The sequence below is a fragment of the Vicugna pacos genome, chromosome 35, assembly GCF_048564905.1.
Source record: "Vicugna pacos chromosome 35, VicPac4, whole genome shotgun sequence".
In the NCBI taxonomy this organism is placed as follows: Eukaryota; Metazoa; Chordata; class Mammalia; order Artiodactyla; family Camelidae; genus Vicugna; species Vicugna pacos.
Genome location: NC_133021.1, coordinates 34011926 through 34018029, shown reverse-complemented (window position 1 = coordinate 34018029; position 6104 = coordinate 34011926). Strand labels below are relative to the sequence as shown.

At 47.3% G+C, this 6104-nt stretch overlaps 1 long non-coding RNA gene across 1 annotated transcript; it reads left to right on the top strand.

The window, feature by feature from the left end:
* Positions 1 to 1334: 1334 nt before the first annotated feature.
* On the top strand, positions 1335 to 5406 carry LOC140691488 (uncharacterized). The gene is made up of 3 exons (XR_012067146.1): positions 1335 to 1631; positions 2068 to 2133; positions 2321 to 5406. It is a non-coding gene; the product is annotated as an uncharacterized lncRNA (long non-coding RNA).
* Positions 5407 to 6104: the final 698 nt, after the last annotated feature.

Below are 6104 nucleotides of genomic sequence, written 5' to 3'. Positions count from 1 at the left end.
CTGGCGAGGAAAAGGGCGGGTCCCCGCTGCGGCGGGGCGGGACTCGCGGGCCGGGGCCGGGGCGGGGCCTGCGTGCAAGGGGCGGGGCTGAGTGCAGAGCGGCAGGCCGGCGCAGGGAGGGGCGGGTCTGCGCAGGGGAGGGGCGGGCCTCCGCAGGGGAGGGGCGGATCAGCAGAGTGAGGGGGCGGGCTGTGCAGGGGCGGGGCGGGCCTACAATAAGCCTCGGGACTTGCTCGGTGCTGTGACCACCGGTGGGCGTAGGTCTCCCGGGTGCAGGTTGTGCGCCTGCACCTCTGCGTGGCCACGCGTCCATCAGCACGTTCCGGGCAGTGAAGTGAGGAGGACGTCGCTTCAAGCCCCTAGCAGGCGCCTTAGCCCCGGGCTGTGTGGCTTCATGGGCAAGGCCCGGTTCCCTGTGTGGCTTCATGGGCAAGGCCTGCATCACCTGGTTTCCAGGGCCGCGATTCCACGACGTCACGCTCTTAACAGTGGTCCCAATCAGAACGTCCCCGCAAATCGCAGGACAGCTCACGCACCTCCACGGCTGTGCTGGCCCGCTGCTCTCCCCACCCGCATTTCGTGTCTGGGAGGACTGCACACGTGCCCTTCCTGCACCGCGGAGAATGGCTCCAGAAGGTGGAGCGTGAGTGGGTGGGCCGGCAGGCGGCTGGGGGCGGCAGGTGCATCTGGGATGAAACACACCTGGCCACCGTATGGGAGGGACATGGAAGAAGGAAGGACCCAAGTCTGACCTCAGTTTCTCAGAGCTACCACCCCCTCCCTTCTCTCATCTCCCTCATCCCCCACTTCTGGCCGGAGAATGCAGAGGAACTCAAATCTCCCTGCCCCTTCACCCAGGCGCTGAAGAAACAAGGCTCAGGAGACAGGTGCAACCTGCCTGGACGTCCAAACACTTGAGAGCAACGTACGGGGTAATATCGCCACGAAAAGCCACCAGTCTTCAGAAAGCTCTCCACAGTGCAGAGGATTCTTTATTCAGAGGAGGACCCAGCTGAATCGGGTCAAGCAAGGGTAATGATGAGAAGCTAAGGACACAAACACTCCACGTAAATTCCTTTCCTCCAGTGACACTTCGGGGGATAAGTATTACTGTCACCGCAACATCTCTGTGATCTTGGGAGACGGCTGGGGGTTATTAACCCTGCTGTGATTCTGCGGGAAACTGAGGCACAGGGACGTTACAGTATTTTGATCTCTGAAGAATAAATGCTACATAAATCCAGTAATGGCCACTTTGCAGTGCGTTCCCACAGGACAGACCTCATTGATGGGTGAGCTGCGCACACTAAGCATTTATAAATAATTATTTTGAGCAGCACCAACATAGTATTAACATGCATATGTAATCTCAGTTTATATTAGCAGATCATTGCAATGTAGAAAAAAATCACAAATTGTCTATGCAGCATCCTATGTTACAAAAACCTCCTGTGTTACAAGGAAGCACTGTGTTAGTAGGATGAGCAAGTGAGCACTGTCAGAGCAGACTGGGACCGGGACTTAGAAAGGCAGTCAAGTGAATATTGGAGTGTCGTGGGGAGAACTGTGTCTCTCCAAAAAGAAATGCTGGCATCTTGACCCCCCATAACCTCAGAATGTGACCTCACTCGGTAAAGGATCTTTACCAAGGTGATCAAGTTGAAGTGGGGTCATTAGGATGGGCCTCTAGTCCAATGTGACCGGTGCCCTGTAAAGGGGGATAGTTGGGCACATGGACACACATGGGAGAAGGCCACGTGAAGACGAACACAAAGCCATGGAGATGCTTTTGCAATACAAGGTACCAGGGATTGCCGGCCACGCCAGAAGCTGGGGACGCGGAATGAACAGGTTCCTCCTCACAGCCTCAGAAGGAACCAATGCGCCAACACCTTGGATCTCCCCTTCTGGCCCCCAGAGCTACGAGGCCATGAATTTCTGTTGTGCTCAGCCATCCAGTTTGTGGTCCTTTGTTACAAAGCCCTAGGAAGCTAATATCGAGGTGTCAGGGCTTTTACCTCCGGAAGAAAAAGATGAAGTGGTTTAACTGAATATGCTGTTTTCCAGGATTGCATGTCACTGACGAAATGCATGCTGTTGCAAATCCTTCACTTCTGAATCCATCGTACACAAGTGAGTGACGCTGTTGGAGATGCAAAAGGAGGGTACAAAAAGCCAGCAGGCTCTGCGCTGGTGACAGGCAGCCGGGGAAAAGGGCCTCACACTGAGTCCAGACCGCGGCCCTCGCGCTCGCCTTCGCCCAGTTGTTGGCTTTTTTTTTCTGCTCAAAAAATGTTTATTCCATGTCACCCGTTTGCAGCCACTGAACATTTCTACTGACACGTCTGCGTAAAGCATCTCATCTTCCTGTTGAGCTTGTAGAAATGGGCTCATCTGCAAAGAGAAGAGAGACCCAATTTTCTCCAAGCTGCCTTCCAACCCGAAGGTTCCACAGTTTTACCACCTCAGGTCTGTTGTCATGCTGGTCACACCACTGACCTCAGCCTTCTGTTTTATTTTCTGTCTGTTTAAAACGACCCATTCAGGAGTTCAGGTTGAGCTGGCAGCCTCTGACTCCGTTTCTGCTTCTAGGTACGTTCCCCGATGCCCGTCCCCTCGTCCCCTGAACTGAGTTTAATTTTGGGTGTTTTCAGGAAACTTAAGATGCTGAGAGTCCTCTTGGCTAATGCTTTTAATAATAATTTTTTAACTTCACAAATTTACACGTAACTATATGGGAAAAAGGCCAGGATTAACGGTTAATAAAAGGTATGTTAAAGTAACACCGGGATATAATCTATCAGATGAAACGGTCTGATGAAGCTCAGGGCTGGTGAGGCCTGTGAAGTGGCAGGGATCGGGTGCTCCTACACTTCAGGCTCCATGTGGGACTACGTGCACATATATGTATCTACCTTTTGGAAAGAACTTTGGCATCATTTATACAAATTTTATTTTATTTTTAAATTTTTTATGTTTTCATTTTTTTCCTTTGAATATCTCTTTTTAACTTTTAAGGGGGGAGGTAATTAGATTTATTTATTTACTTTTAATGGAGATTGAACCCAGGACCTTGTGCATGCTAAGCAGGCACTCTACCACTGAGCTGTACCCTCCCCCTCATTTACACAAACTTTCAATGAGTGTACTCTTTCGCCAGAAATTTCACTTCATGAGAATTACGCTATAGCTATAGTCTCACAAGGGGGCAATAATGTATAAATAAAGATGTTCCCTGCAGCACGTTATGACTACAACAAATAACGAACAACCTAAAAGTCTACCAAGAAGCATTTTCTTAAATAAAATATAACTCGTTTATATAATTAAATACAAGGCAGATACTAAGACTAGTGATTGATTAATTAATTAATTAATTAGAAATAGTGATGAACATCATCTTCATATAGACCTAGCACCAATTAGAAAGAAAAAAACCAAACACCAGATGCATGCTGAAGCCCTCACGTGCATGGGAAAAACATGCTCTTGTTTAAGTGGAATGAGTCAGAAGGGAGATTTTAATTATGAACCTGGTATGACCTTTCTGAAAACCTAAATGAGGACATTCTCTGTTCATAGGTCGGGCACTCAGTGTGATACGGCTATCACTTCTCTCCAAAAATGCAGTGCAAGTCTGATAAAAATCCCAACAGGTTAGGCACACACTTCATCCTAAAACTCAGGCGAAGGAGACGAGATTCAAGAACAGGCAAACGGTCCTGAAGGACAGTGCGGGGAACTGATTTTGGCAGGGGTTAAGGAAAGTCTTTTTAGGGACTTTTACACTTATTAAGCCTACGAAGTTATAGCCAATAAGCCCGTGTATATTAATTAGCACAGAGCCTAAAGGAATCTAGAAGAAGCCAGGAGCAGACACCTAGAAGTGGGTCACTGGAGAACAGATTCAACACGTCTTGTAACTTACATGGGAAAAACTGAACTGCTACTTCAAACCACTCTGCACCTACCCCAAGGTCATAGTGAAACTGCACTTCTTCTAAAAGCTTGGAAGGTTTACTTTTCTCACTTGTGCTTTTAATACATATGGTTTGAATTTTGCTTCTGCTTGCTGTAATAGAAAAATCCCCAAGATTAAATGACCTCAGAGGAAGTCATGAGATTGGCCCCCTAACTCCTGGTGAAATTTCAAGTCGGACTTGAGACAGAGAGGACCGCCTCCACATTGTCCCCAGTGAATCAGCCTGTATTCACTGACGCCTGAAATACTTCAACGGGAGACAAAAATACGTTCCAAACTTAGCAAAATGCTTGAAGTGCAAATGCCCATTTTCTTAAAATCACACTGAGAGCCAATGACTTATTGATTGTCTTGTAAGGAAAATTATTGAAAGAGAAAACAAAGTATCCAGGGATCTGGGGAAAAGGTTCGCCACCAGGTAGAAATGATACAGTAAAGAGGGAAAAAAAAAAACCTGGAAACTTCCAAAGACAGTGTTTACTTTCTTCAACTGTTTCTTTTCTAAGTATAGCCACTGCTCAAATTCTAAACGTCTTACACGTTTCAGATGTTTGAACGGCACTCAAAAGCTACTGTTTCTCGTGAATGCTCTGGTGTCTTGTGTAACTAAACCACAGTTTCCCCAGTTGGTTACAACAGAGAACCATCCAGTTCAACTTGTGCTCGGCCTCTTATGTGCTCCATGGCCGTGGATTACGTGCTTTGTGTGCCAAGTCACTCTGTGACACTCGTAACACTCGATAATTCTTTTGTAACCAGTTTCCAAGGCAGGAGCGCAATGTGTTCATGATCATGCTCTTGTTGGATAAATGTTTTTGAGCTCCAAAGATAAGCTTTACTGCTGCAGAATTTGGGGTAAAAAATGTAGAAACTAGCTCTTCAGGCAGAGATGAAAGACACGGCCCCGGTTTTGTGAGGCTCTCGGTCTAGCCAGGCGTCAGCAGGGATGTGCTGCCCCTGGAGACTTGGGGGAGAATCTGTTTTCTTGCCTTTTCCAGCTTCTAGGGGACCCCCACATTCCCCGGCTCGCGACCCCTTCCTCCGCCCTCACAGGCGGCCACGGCTGGTCCAGGTCTTTTCCCGGGTGCCGCCTCCCTGAGTCTGAGGCTCTGCTCCCTGCCTGGAGACTTGTAATTACCTGGGCCCACCCAGGTCACCCAAAGTCATCTCCTTATTTTAAGGTCATCTGATTGGCAACCTTGATCCCATCTGCAACCTTAATTCCTCGTGGCCACAAAGGACAACAGACTGGCAGGCTCCAGGGCTCAGGGGAGGCGTGTTTGGGGCCAGTCTGCTACCCACCTTGCTGCGACAACAGACCACCCTCCTGTGCGATGGAATACCAGGGGAGTCTTTAATAATAAAACACCTAGTTGTTAAAATTAAACTCTTATTAACTATTGCTGGTCTTTTAGAATAAAATTGTCAGGTTTCGATTCCTAAAAAGAGGCAGTCTGTTGCTATCCACTCACCCTCTTTTTTTTTTTTAAGTCTAGCTTTTCCCTTCAAGTTTCTTGCTTGACTTTTATGTACCGTTCAAAGTCATTATTTCATGGAACAAATGTGAAGTTTATTTCAAATTGCTGGGTTTTGTTTTTTTAAAAACAAAACATTCTACAATAGTCTAGCTTATTTGTAAGGAGGAATTTTAAGATGCTAGAAATAGGGGAAAACATGAATATTGTAATTGACTTTCCTCACATCACTTTTTGGAGCTTTGACAGGTAACAAACAGCTGTCAGTTGGAGAAAGAATGATGGGCGCGTGGGAGAGGACAGAGGGCGGAGGGAAGACCCACGGCTCGGCACTAGCACGGCGTCATCATGCGCCGTTTGTGGCGGTGAAATAAATGCCCACTAGTGAGATGGCTCTTTGTGGGAACAAGCCAGAGGCAGTAGCATCTTTACACAGTAAAAAGCTCAGTGGGAGAAAAGCTGTTTTCATGACTTCTCAGTCGGTCCTTTTTTAAGTTCGGAGACCAAATCATCTTCAAGTAGATCAGTTTCAACACATCTCTCAACCTGTTAGTCATTAAAATTACTTTTGCATTGATAGCATTGACAATATTATCGATTTGGGAATTGATGTTCTCAAGTATCCAATAATACCAAACTTGGGGAAT